Below are 12,946 nucleotides of genomic sequence, written 5' to 3' on the forward strand. Positions count from 1 at the left end.
TAGGACATAAGAACCTAAAACTATACATCACCAATTATTACAAGCAGCTGTTTGGGGGCATCTGAGGATAGTTTTGTGTCCTTAGACGAGTCTATGGTTGAGGATATTCCTCAACTTGCGACGGACGAGAACGAAATATTGACCGCCCCATTTTCAGAGAAAGAGGTGTTTGAGGCAATTTCACAGATGAAGAATAACAGAACACCTAGGTCGGATGGTTTTCCGGCTGAGTTTTGTAAAAGGTGCTGGCATATTATTAAGGGTGATTTGCTTCCAATGTTCCATGATTTGTTTTCTGGGCATTTGCAGTTATTTCACTTAAATTTCGGAATGATAACTTTACTTCCTAAGAAAACAGAGGCGGTGCGGATTGAGCAGTTTAGACCGATATCTCTACTCCTAATGTCTCAGTTGGTAGTCTCCGTTTCAGATTTATTTTCGTCCCACCTCACCCGATTTTTTGTACCTATTTTGGTACCTCCTCCCACCTCAGGCTGACCCGCCACTAGCCGAAAAAACCACGTACCGAGTCCTCCACCAGCCCCCGCGCTCTTCAGGACGAAGAAAAAATCTACCACGATTAACCAGCGATAAAAAAACCTACGAAAAATAACCAGCGAAAAAAAACCCCGGACGTACGAGCAAAGTCGCATGCCCTCGAGCGAGAACGACTCGCACGCTAGACTCCCTGCCCTCGTTCGTCGCCGCCTTCATCCCTTCGCCTCCGCCGCCCTTCATCCCTTCGCCGCTGCACTCGGTCTCACATCAAAGGCGCCCCACTCGCGGGAGAGGATGAGCTGATCTCCATGGCCAGATGAGGGAGGAATACGGGTGACGGGATGGATTTGGATCTCAAGGCGGGGAGGCCAACGTAGCCGCCCCTAGCGCGTCGAGCGAAAGCGAAGGATTTGGATCTCATGGATTTGGCTGCGTCGACCAGCAGAGGACCGCCGCCGGCTCGGCTCCTCCACCACAAAGCAACCTCCTTCCACCCCGTAGCCGCCGCCCAAAACCCTAGCAATCGAGCCCCACCCATGGCGCCCTAGGTCAGATCCCCTTCCTTCTTCTTCTTCGTCTGGTTTTCTTCCTTGTTCCCGTGATGCGTGAGTGAGTGAGTGATGTGCAGGCGGCTTCTTCTTCCTCTGACCCCTACGTCTCTCTCTCTTCACTTGTCTCTAGGTGGTACAGCGGCCAGAGGAGAGGAGAGGAGAGGAGGTGGAGCAGCCATCGCCTAGACGTGAGGTGAGCTTCCCCCATCCAATCTTATCTACCCCCACCACCAGGTGGCTCACAATATCTATCACCTGCAGCAGCATCTTGTGCATGCATCCATTGAGGACGTGAGGTGCACACCACATTTTGGTTCAGTTTTTCCCTTCTTTATTATAATTATGCCAAGGACATCTTACGCCTTACAGTAGTATTTAGATTCTCAAGTTTGTTTATTTATTTTTAGTGCAATACTGCTCTCCTGTCTGCAGGAGATTGGAGGAAAAAATATCAGAAATCGGAACATGACGTTTTGGATCAGTTCTGGATCATTTTCTTTTTTGGTTCAGTTTATATAAGTGTTTGTTGTTTTATGTTGCTGCTAGCCATCAGAAAACGAGTTCACAGTAGGTTTCCATCCTTATAATTCATTTTGTGTTGCTCTGAACTGAAAAAATAGAGGGGATATTGTTGTGCCTAGCGTGAAGTTCACAGTAGGTTTGGCATCAATCGAGCAAACTTTGTTACAGTTTTTAGTGGATGTTGTATGTATTACATTTTTGCTTTTTCTAAAACCACATGTATCCAATAATCTGATTGCTTTTCTTTGTATGAGCACCAGTTTCTGAGCTTTCCCTCCACTATTTTTTTCCTCTCTCTCTCTTTCTCTCTCTCTCACTCAATCTCAACTTGGCAAGCGATGGCAGCGGTGAATGGGCAGCGCGGGCGTCGAGCAGGATCATGGGGGAGCAGGGGAGGCCAGAGGCTGCTCACCATATACATCGCCATCCATAGCCTCCCTCGTCCGCCAAGAAGCTGAGGAGGGAGGCTGACCTCCAGTGACCACTCTGCACCGCTCTGGACGACACCCTCCCCCACCAGGTTCATCCTCCTAATTCGTTTTAATCATCCCAATTTTTTTTGTCTTACCACAGTTAAGAAATACGATTCATGTTTGCTATTGCATTTGGAGCTCCATCCTTACAACTTATGGATAATATGAATACATCAAGGTGTTTTGGTTCTCCCCATTCTGTATGTTCGCAATGGAGTGTATATATTGTTGATTTATGTCATGGTGATTGAATTTGATTGCAGAGAGAAAGTGCAAAAGCTATGGGCAATCCTATATGACTGGCGCCATCAGTAAGGATTTATTTAAAGCTAGCTTACTTTTGGGTCTAAGCCAAGTTTATTTCTTTCGCAGATTTATTCACCTTATTGGGACGGTGGGGTTAATATATATACATCAACTTTGAGCATCAGCAACGCATGAAGCTTGCTTCTGAGGCTGCAACATACTTTGCAATCCCCCTGTGAAACATACTTTTGTCACTATGCACATATGGTTATTCGAACGAATTGATTTCGATTAGACTATCTTTTTCCTAATTACTTGTTATATGATGTTCTTTACTATTCAGAGGTTGTTGAAGGGAGATGGGGCTCTTCTGGCCCCTTTGGTGCAAAAGCACAAGCAACAGCATCTACAGCTGACCACTCATAGCCTAGGATGTCCTGCAGATTTGATCTATTTTGGATAGAGACATGGAATCAAACCACAGGTAATCAATTTGCTATATTCACGTGATTAGCTATAAGGAATTTATTACCTCTGTTTTATTTGCAGGATACCCAAGCAGTGCGTACAAATTGTAGTGGTGCTTGTAGCTTATCATCAATCTGCCATTATTATTTGTATGTATGTGTTCAAAACGACCACCTAGAGATTCTTGATTTGCTCCTGGCTGCACCGTTGGGTTTCTCGCGGCTTTGTTTCGTTTGAGTTCTATTGTTCAAAACTGAATTTGTTGATGCTTAGAGTTTGGACTGGTCCGTTTGATACGTCTGCACTCGTGATGCGGAACATTTTCCAACATAGTGTGGGTTCAGAAGTGAGGAAAACAATTGGCTTGCAGGGTTCAGGCTACTTTCTTGTGCTTGTTTTGCCTTGTGATTACTTGAAACTGCAACCTGCAGGTTGAATGGGCGCTTTATATTTTAGGGCGGAAGACTGAAGCAAAGAAAACTGCGGCTCTTTAGTATATCTTCAGATTTGCGGCTCTTTGAGCTGTGGTACATTTGATTCGAGACCCGGATGAGGTCGGTTAAATTAGGATTAAAGTCCGCACAATAACTAGGAACACTGAACAAGCAAGGCTATTCAGATGAAGTCTGCACTTAATACTATAGGTTTCTTTTTGGGCTCTTGTACAGCTTCGCTAGCATCATGAATTAATTGTGGGATATGATGCACAGTAGTAGCTTCTTCTGTTTATTTTAGAAATCTTAGTTTATAGGTTTCCTTTTCGTCTCTTGTACTAATGTTCAGGGTAATGGAAATCTTGTATGATAATCTGCACATAGTTGATACTAACAACATAATGATGACATGTTTGTTTTTGGGCATAAAGTTATGTGCTGATCCTCTTGCATTTGGATTCCGGTCTTACCCTGACTATGCGGATATGCTATTCTAGGTTGGTTTTACGTTTCTTATTGGAAGAGTGAGATGCCCAGGACAGAATCCAGTTTGTATCAACGCCTCATTGGTAAGCACGCTCGGGTTTAATGTTACTGCAATTTCCTCCCTAATTTCAGCCCTAGGAACTATACCAGATCATCATAAGGGTTTGTGAACTCGCACCTGGTCTTGATGCTATTTTTGCTGCATGGTAGTCATTATTTTCTTATGTCTTGCCTGATGACCTCTTAAGTTCCTATTTTATTTTATTTCTCTTAAGAGTGGTGTCTCTTGCAGAATAGAATCATGTAGATTCTGCTTCATACAAGCTTCATAAAGAAATAGTTTTAACGGAGGACTTCAAAGAGTATTTTGCCAAATTTGGTAAAGTGCGGGTAAATTGATTTTTGGTTGTCCTTTTTCTTTACAATTGGTTCTCATACTATTACTTGCAATGTTTGTTTACATACTATCCACCACCGTCTTCGCCCCATCTTAGCTTCTCCTCATCTCCACTCTCTCTCGTCGGCTAGGGATGGAGGGCAGTCAGCATCCACCTCGAGGCAGAGGGGTGGGCAGAAGGACGGTCGGTGTTCAACTCTCTACGGTTCAAAACCAAGTCCATCCAAGCCTCAAAGTATAAAGAAGGCGCCTAGACACTCGATGGGTGGTGTAAACCGTAGGGTGTCCATTGGTGGAGCCATGATGCAAGCATCCAAAACAGACATATTGTATACGAAGAATGTTCATGCTGCCAAGAGAAGTGAAGACATTGCCCATTTGTCCCCTGGTAAGCATCTATCAAGTTTGAGAGCTATTTGTTGTGCTACATATATATCTTTGCTACAAGTCTCGAGATTTACGTGGGTGGAGTATCAGAAAATTAGGGAACCAGTTTCTGACATAAACTCTCTGTAAAACACTGTATATTAAATATTCAGACATAGAAGCCTTGCTGTGGTAGAGATCACATCAATTAGAGATAAGGGAACTTCTTAATCATGCTTTAATTTCTTAAACAAACAAGTTTTCTTATAATTTATATCCAACCATATTTAGTGGGTTTTAACTATAGTTAATTTCTGACAACCAGGCTGGTGTTACACTTTTGTTCATAATAGAAAAGGTTGTTGCTACATTTGCATCCAATCCAACAATGAATTAAAAAGCGTGCATGTTATTTGGTTATTGGCCTTTGTAATTAAAAGAATCATGTTTATGCATTTAAGAAAAGGATATGTGCATGTTACTGAACAATGAGAAAAACACTGTCGACCATATCTCAAATCAAGTTATTTGGTGTATTTCAGGATGGGCGTGTAACTAGAGAACAAAACACTATGGCGGCAAATGAGACTATCGAACCGAACTGATTGTACTGAAAACTAGGACCTAAACTTGTGCTGCTGGCCAACCTTTTCTTCAGGGAATGCCAAGATATTCGCCAAACAAAGCCATAGGATGGTATGTTCAAACATACACCTTTTACTCATCATGACATGATATTTTATTCTGTTGTGCCCTTACTCCTTTTCTATCTCCCGACAATACTTTCAGGTGCTATACACAGAGGACAACCTATCAGGTGAGAATCGATTCGTGGCTCTTTCTCTTTTTTGAACTGGTCGTTATGTGGTTCTTGGGGACTCGCACTCTGTTTTGTTTCTTTTTTTACCTCCTATTTATGGGCTCCCTTCTGTTAGGGAGTCCACTAATGACCAGATGGGTATCTTGTCGCTCATCTACAGCAAGTCGGGCTCCAGTGTGTTTGGGTCAGCGTCCACGGAGGAGCAGATAACTGACGACATTTACGCTGCCGGGCTCACTATCCTCATCACACATGACCACAACCCACCCAACCGACTGTAATTCTTTGTTCTTACATTTCATTGCAAACCTCATGGTTGACTGCACATCTTGGTTGTGTCATGTGATGGGAACATATTTTGGGTATTTGTTTTGTCATATGATGATGATTTCTTTCCAACAAGTAGTCACACTAATTAAATTCACAAATTTGTTGGACAAGTCAACTTTGTAGATTCATAGTGTATGATTAAAGTTGGCATTAGACAAACAAAGAATGTGATCTGCCTCTCTAAATTTCCTCTAATTCTAATGTGGCACCAAATCGAGACGGAGCTGATGTGCAATTAGCTTGTTTTTTTAAGTGTGCAGCGACTTCTAGCGCTTGATTAAAATGGTCATTTGCTATTCATCATTTATTTTCTATTTTAAATCTTATTATATCTAATCAGCCCACTATTTCTTTTTTCAAGATTCTATAGTTAACCCAAACTTGTTTGGGACTAAAGGCTTTGTTGTTGTTGTCTATAGTTAACACAAAATCCAATCTTAGAGTTAGCAATATAGTATACACTACCAGTCTGATACAAGCTTTATGGTAGCTTGTAAGAGCGGGGATATGTGAGCATATACCGAGCCATTCAATTATGTTACTGAAATCATTCCAAGAAAATATGCAGATTTTTAAAACATGTAAAAAGAGAAGAGAGTTGTTAATAATGATTTATAGGAAATTGGATTGGGTAGTGCCGCTAGCTCGGATGGCGCCACTGAATTAATGACACTAATGCAGAGGATTGAAGTAAAATTGCAGAGATTAGAACTTGGTCTCGCCAAAGCCCCTTAAGTGATAAGGGAGACAACCCGCATAGACAACCGGCAACCACTAACCGACAACGATAATGTGCTTGTTGGCTCGGTGTATTGGAATGGCTATGCATTTTAGTAGTATGCAAAATCCTTTTGCATCTATATACTTTACCATTAGGGCGCGAAACTACTAAAGAGTAGTATTGGAAAGATGCATCTGACTAGCTTATTATGGGAGAGAACACAACTACAACGTCACTGAATCTGATATATGTTTCCTCATTTTTGTAGGTTACAATGGTCGTGGAGCTTCTTGGATTAAAATTGCAAAGAGTAGTACTGGAAAGCTTCATTTTCGTAAGATGCTCTGGTATTTCCGAGTAGAAGAAAGCAAAGCCAACAAGGGTCGTTAGAAATTATTAGTACTCTACAAAATTTGTAACACATCATATTAATTGGGAACTCAAATCTTGGTTGCAAAAATTAGATCTGTGCTATAAATGCAGGCAATACAAAAGGTAGGAAGACCATACGAAGACCAATACAAAAAGGAGGATGCATGAGCTTCAGATCTGATTGAATTTAGTCAGAAGATGGAGACTTGAAGGAGGAATTAGTGGAGAATGGGAAGGTGGATAGAACATGGGAACAAATCAAATACGTGTAGGTATGACATGGTGCTTTTTTTAACTCTTGCGTATGTCAATATTTTTCTACAGTTACATATATACAACTGAATCACAAAGGATTTTTTTTTGATTAGGTACACCATAGAATAGTCTCACATCTTGGTTTATTTATTACCCTGTTTAAATATCGACCAACATGCTTGTCAAATTTATAATTTGTTATTTGCTTGCCTCAAGGCAATATTCTCCCAAGATATATATATATATATATATATATATATATATATATATATATATATATATATATATATGTGTGTGTGTGTGTGTGTGTGTGTGTGTGTGTACACATATACATATACACACATATGTGCATGCGTGCGACAAAAACACTCCCATACCTGAGGTCTCAGTTAATGTTAATGTACTGCTGTTGAATTCTTCTGTCACTTTTGATACAAAGCTATAGCTAGCTATACTTTCATTTGCCAAGAAGATAAAATTGGTTATATACAGTGATTTTACTTTCAGATTTCGGTTTTTTTAGAAGTGCTCCACAAATATCAATGAAAGGAGCTTGTATTTGAGGTAATAGTCTAGGAAGTTTCCGTGTCAACGAAAAATAGTACTACACGTGTGAATAAAGGGCACCTATGACATACAAAGTACTGCAATAAAATTGGAGGGCTGGGGAAGTGTTGGACTGGAGCTTCGCCCCCATGCGGTATGCTCTATCCAAGTATGTGCTCCTGTTTGCCGCATCTACATATTGGATGAAACCTGTGTGCTAATTGCGAATTATGTGCAAGTGAGTATTGAACGCTCTGTATTTCCAGAGAAGTAAGTTTCAACAGTTTCCACGACATTTCATGTCTGTTCCATGCAGTAGTGTAGGTGGGAATTGTATTGATGATTTCATTTTACCTTCATATCTGCTGAATTTTCTGACCAAACACAAAAGCTTTGTGAGGTGTTGATAGAAGTGAACATAATTCATGATACAATCCTAATACTCTGAAAATATTTTTATGGTTCAGTATTCCTATGAGGGGAGTGAGTGGAGACAGAAATGAGTGCACGTGGAGCAGCTGCTGCCTATGAGGCGAGTGAGTGGAGACGGCCAGATCTATGCGGCGGAGGGGCTATAGAAGCTTGAACGAAAGATTCGTCGCCAGCATCGGAGCAATTTATTGGGCAGATCGACACTAAATCTCCTGCATGGACGTGAAGGCATGCCTTTATTAAGTTCAATCTTTGAAAACTTGGCATGTGACGCTGTGTAAAAATAGAAGATGCTAGAAAATTGTCTCTGGCCAATTTCGTATGTAGCCGTGAGCATTGCTAATTTCTGTCAACATGAACGATATTTGGTCTGTTTATATAGCTACCATGTGCTGAACAAATTGTCTGATTAATGTAATACTCCTGAATAGATTGGTGTGCGTGCCATGTCATTTGGTCTGCGTTACACTAACAGAATCATTTTGTCAATGGCTGGTCCATTAATACTCTTTCAAAATTTTGTCTTGACTGCAACATTGTAGTTTTTTTTGGTATGTATAATAAGCATAGGTGTTAATTTTGGAGCAGATGATAGATTGTTGGTTGTAGTGATCTGATATTTTCATGACTATTCATATCAATGATTATGCTTGCCCCATGAGAAACACACGAAGAACAAAAGATTGTGAGATAGGGAGGGGAAGGGAAAGATGACGAGGAGATGTATTTATCTACCGCATCAAAAGCATGCAATATCATCGCATGTTGTCTATCACTCCCATATCACATGGCATTTATCTTTGTATATACATTTTTAGTAGCATATATTTTGTTAGCCCGTGGCAACGCACGGGCATCCTACTAGTATCTTCTTAATGTCATCTTTAAAATCTTCACCAAGGTGGGGACTAACAGGCTAACGCAGATTGCATATAGTGTGGTGCAGCCATCTCAAACAGCTTTCATGCCGGAGAGAAACATCCTAGAAGGGGCTGTGATCCTACATGAAACGCCCCATGAAATCCACATGAAAAACTAGATGGGGTGGTTTTTATGGTGGATTTTGAGAAAGCGTACGATAAGGTTAAATGGCCATTTCTACAGGAGGCCTTGCGGATGAAAGGATTCGATCAGTCCTGGAGAAAGCAGGTAGATTTTTTTACGCAAAAAGGCAGTGTCGGAATCAAAGTGAATGATGACATATGTCATTATTTTCAGACACACAAGGGTCTGAGGCAAGGAGACCCGATGTCACCTATCTTGTTCAACATAGTAGTGGACATGTTGACAATTCTAATAGGAAGAGCTAAAGACAATGGCCAGGTAGGCGGGCTCGTCCCGCATTTAGTGGACGGAGAAGTGTCCATTATGCAGTACGCTGATGATGCTATCATCTTCATGGAGCATGATCTGGCAAAAGTAAGAAACATGAAGCTTGTGTTATGCTTATTCAAACAGTTGTCGGGGTTAAAGATTAACTTTCATAAAAGTGAATTGTTTTGAGCTAAAGACGAACAAGAAGCTTACAAACAATTGTTCGGATGTAAATTAGGTTCGTTGCCTTTTACATATTTGGGTATACCAATTCGCCATAGCAAGCTATCTAACAAAGAATGGAAGTGCATTGAGGATCGATTTGAAAAGAAACTAATGTTGGAAATATGCCCTAGAGGCAATAATAAATTGGTTATTATTATATTTCCTTATTCATGATAATCGTTTATTATCCATGCTAGAATTGTATTGATAGGAAAGTCAGATACATGTGTGGATACATAGACAACACCATGTCCCTAGTAAGCCTCTAGTTGACTAGCTCGTTGATCAATAGATGGTTACGGTTTCCTGACCATGGACATTGGATGTCGTTGATAACGGGATCACATCATTAGGAGAATGATGTGATGGACAAGACCCAATCCTAAGCATAGCATAAAAGATCGTGTAGTTTCTTTTGCTAGAGCTTTTCCAATGTCAAGTATCTTTTCCTTAGACCATGAGATCGTGCAACTCCCGGATACCGTAGGAGTGCTTTGGGTGTGCCAAACGTCACAACGTAACTGGGTGACTATAAAGGTGCACTACGGGTATCTCCGAAAGTGTCTGTTGGGTTGGCACGGATCGAGACTGGGATTTGTCACTCCGTGTGACGGAGAGGTATCTCTGGGCCCACTCGGTAATGCATCATCATAATGAGCTCAATGTGACTAAGGCGTTAGTCACGGGATCATGCATTGCGGTACGAGTAAAGAGACTTGCCGGTAACGAGATTGAACAAGGTATTGGGATACCGACGATCGAATCTCGGGCAAGTAACATACCGATTGACAAAGGGAATTGCATACGGATTGATTGAATCCTCGACACCGTGGTTCATCCGATGAGATCATCGTGGAACATGTGGGAGCCAACATGGGTATCCAGATCCCGCTGTTGGTTATTGACCGGAGAGGCGTCTCGGTCATGTCTGCATGTCTCCCGAACCCGTAGGGTCTACACACTTAAGGTTCGGTGACGCTAGGGTTGTAGAGATATATGTATGCGGAAACCCAAAAGTTGTTCGGAGTCCCGGATGAGATCCCGGACGTCACGAGAGGTTCCAGAATGGTCCGGAGGTGAAGAATTATATATAGGAAGTCAAGTTTCGGCCACCGGGAAAGTTTCGGGGGTTACCGGTATTGTACCGGGACCACCGGAAGGGTCCCGGGGGTCCACCGGGTGGGGCCACCTATCCCGGAGGGCCCCATGGGCTGAAAGTGGAAGGGAACCAGCCCCTAGTGGGCTGGGCGCCCCCCCATGGGCCTCCCCCCATGCGCCTAGGGTTGGGAACCCTAGGGTGGGGGGGCTTCCCCCTTGCCTTGGGGGGCAAGGCAACCCCTTTCCACCCCTTGGCCGCCGCCGCCCCAACCCTAGATGGGTTTTGGCCGGCCCCCCCTCCCAAGGGGGCCTATATAAAGGGGGGGGGGAGGGAGGGCAACAAGACACAGCCTTGGGCGCCTCCCTCCTCCCCTACAACACCTCTCTCTCTCGCAGAAGCTTGGCCAAGCCCTGCCGGAGACCCGCTACATCCACCACCACGCCGTCGTGCTGCTGGATCTCCATCAACCTCTCCTTCCCCCTTGCTGGATCAAGAAGGAGGAGACGTCGCTGCACCGTACGTGTGTTGAACGCGGAGGTGCCGTCCGTTCGGCACTCGGTCATCGGTGATTTGGATCACGGCGAGTACGACTCCGTCATCCACGTTCATTGGAACGCTTCCGCTCGCGATCTACAAGGGTATGTAGATGCACTACTTTCCCCTCGTTGCTAGTAGACTCCATAGATGCATCTTGGTGAGCGTAGAATTTTTTTAAATTATGCTACGATTCCCAACAACTAAGCTGCTGGAAGGGCAAGCTTATGTCATATGGAGGCCGACTAATTCTCATTAATTCGGTGCTCACGAGTATGCCAATGTTTCTCTTGTCCTTTTTCGAGGTACCAGTTCGGGTTCGGAAAAGACTGGACTTCTATCGATCGCACTTTTTCTGCCAGAGCGATGAGTTAAAACGAAAATACAGACTTGCTAAATGTGATATTATCTGTGAACCAAAAGATCAAGGTGGTCTTGGCATTGAAAATTTAGAGGTGAAGAACAGATGTCTTCTCAGCAAGTGGCTGTACAAGCTATCTGTAGAGACCGATGCCACATGGCTCAGATTCTGCGTAATAAGTACCTACATTCTAGAACCATATCCTAGGTGATGGCCCGATCGACCGATTTGCCGTTTTGGAAAGGACTGATGAGAGTGAAATCAGCCTTCTTCCAAAGGACAAAATTTATCGTTGGAAATGGTACTTCCACGAGATTCTGGGAGGATACATGGTTAAGAGAGACACCTCTAACTATCCAATATTCTTCTCTCTATAATATTGTTCAGCGTAAAGATGTTTATGTTGCAACAGTATTACAGTCCAACCCTCTTAATATTCAATTCAAGAGGACTTTAGCGGGAAACCGTTGGAAAGTTTGGCTCCATCTTGTGAGAAGATTGATGGATGTTCACCTTTCTCAACAGCCATATCAGTTGCACTGAAAACTAACCAAGAATAGAGTGTTTAAAATCCATGTATTTGGATATTATCAACTCTGGCTCTATCCCTCGATCTATGTATATTTGGAAAGTCAAAGTGCCCTTAAAAATTAAAGTGTTTATGTGGTTTGTCCATAAACAAGTCATTCCAACTAAGGACAATTTGGCAAAACGTAACTGGACAGGACCTCGAAGATGTATCTTCTGTGATCATGATGAATCTATCAAACACCTCTTTCTTGATTGTCCAATGGCAAACAATTTATGGCGGTCTGTTCACATAGCGTTTAACATTACTCCTCTGACTACCATCCACACGTTATTTGGGACGTGGCTAGATGGAGTGGAGTCAGAAACAACAAAACATATCCGTGTAGGAGTATGTGCTTTATTATGGTCTGTATGGAACTGCAGGAACGATTTGGTTTTTAACAGAACAACACATAATCATTTTTTGCAGGTTATTTTTCGGGCCACTACACTTATCCGTATGTGGTCGCTACTCACTCCGACGGATGCCAGAGAGCGTATGGTTACTGGGTCTATTCGGTGGGAGACGGTAGCGCGGGTTATTTCGACCGGTTTGGATGTGGGTCATGTAATAGGATAGGTGTTTAGTTTCCTATTTATCTTTATTCCGCCGGTTGTGGCAATCCCGTTTCATGTTTTTTTTTTGCTTTTTGTGAGTTTTTTTTACTTTTTGAGACATGAAGACTTTGTTTAACTGTTTGCTTATTAATAAGATGACCACATGCATCATTCTGATGCAGGGGGGTAACCTCTTTTTCGACACCCCCCCCCCCCCCCGCCCTCCATGCCCTTTTTCGTTCCTGATTTGGAACCCTGCCGGGGCACCTTGTACTCTATGTACTTTCTTTCTTCTACTATCAACTAAAGATACGCAAGCTCTTATGTATTCGTGAAAACAAAAGCAGTCACACAAGGTGTTTTTTTAA

General features: G+C 42.5%; 1 long non-coding RNA gene across 49 annotated transcripts; it reads left to right on the forward strand.

Annotated features, from left to right (window-relative positions):
- The first annotated feature begins 637 nt into the window (after window positions 1-637).
- On the forward strand, window positions 638-8,437 carry LOC123165799 (uncharacterized). 49 transcript variants are annotated; one of them, XR_006483177.1, is made up of 16 exons: window positions 638-1,046; window positions 1,180-1,242; window positions 1,917-2,091; window positions 2,308-2,355; window positions 2,417-2,525; window positions 2,634-2,774; window positions 2,840-2,911; window positions 3,190-3,312; window positions 3,690-3,761; window positions 3,971-4,068; window positions 4,207-4,463; window positions 4,984-5,137; window positions 5,231-5,258; window positions 5,377-5,538; window positions 6,581-6,956; window positions 7,953-8,437. It is a non-coding gene; the product is annotated as an uncharacterized lncRNA (long non-coding RNA). The 49 variants fall into 49 exon arrangements; XR_006483157.1 differs by adding an exon at window positions 1,311-1,345 and having other exon boundaries at window positions 1,908-2,091; window positions 2,308-2,774; XR_006483156.1 differs by adding an exon at window positions 1,311-1,345 and having other exon boundaries at window positions 2,308-2,774.
- Window positions 8,438-12,946: the final 4,509 nt, after the last annotated feature.

This window comes from Triticum aestivum, chromosome 7D, assembly GCF_018294505.1.
Source record: "Triticum aestivum cultivar Chinese Spring chromosome 7D, IWGSC CS RefSeq v2.1, whole genome shotgun sequence".
Classification (NCBI taxonomy): Eukaryota; Viridiplantae; Streptophyta; class Magnoliopsida; order Poales; family Poaceae; genus Triticum; species Triticum aestivum.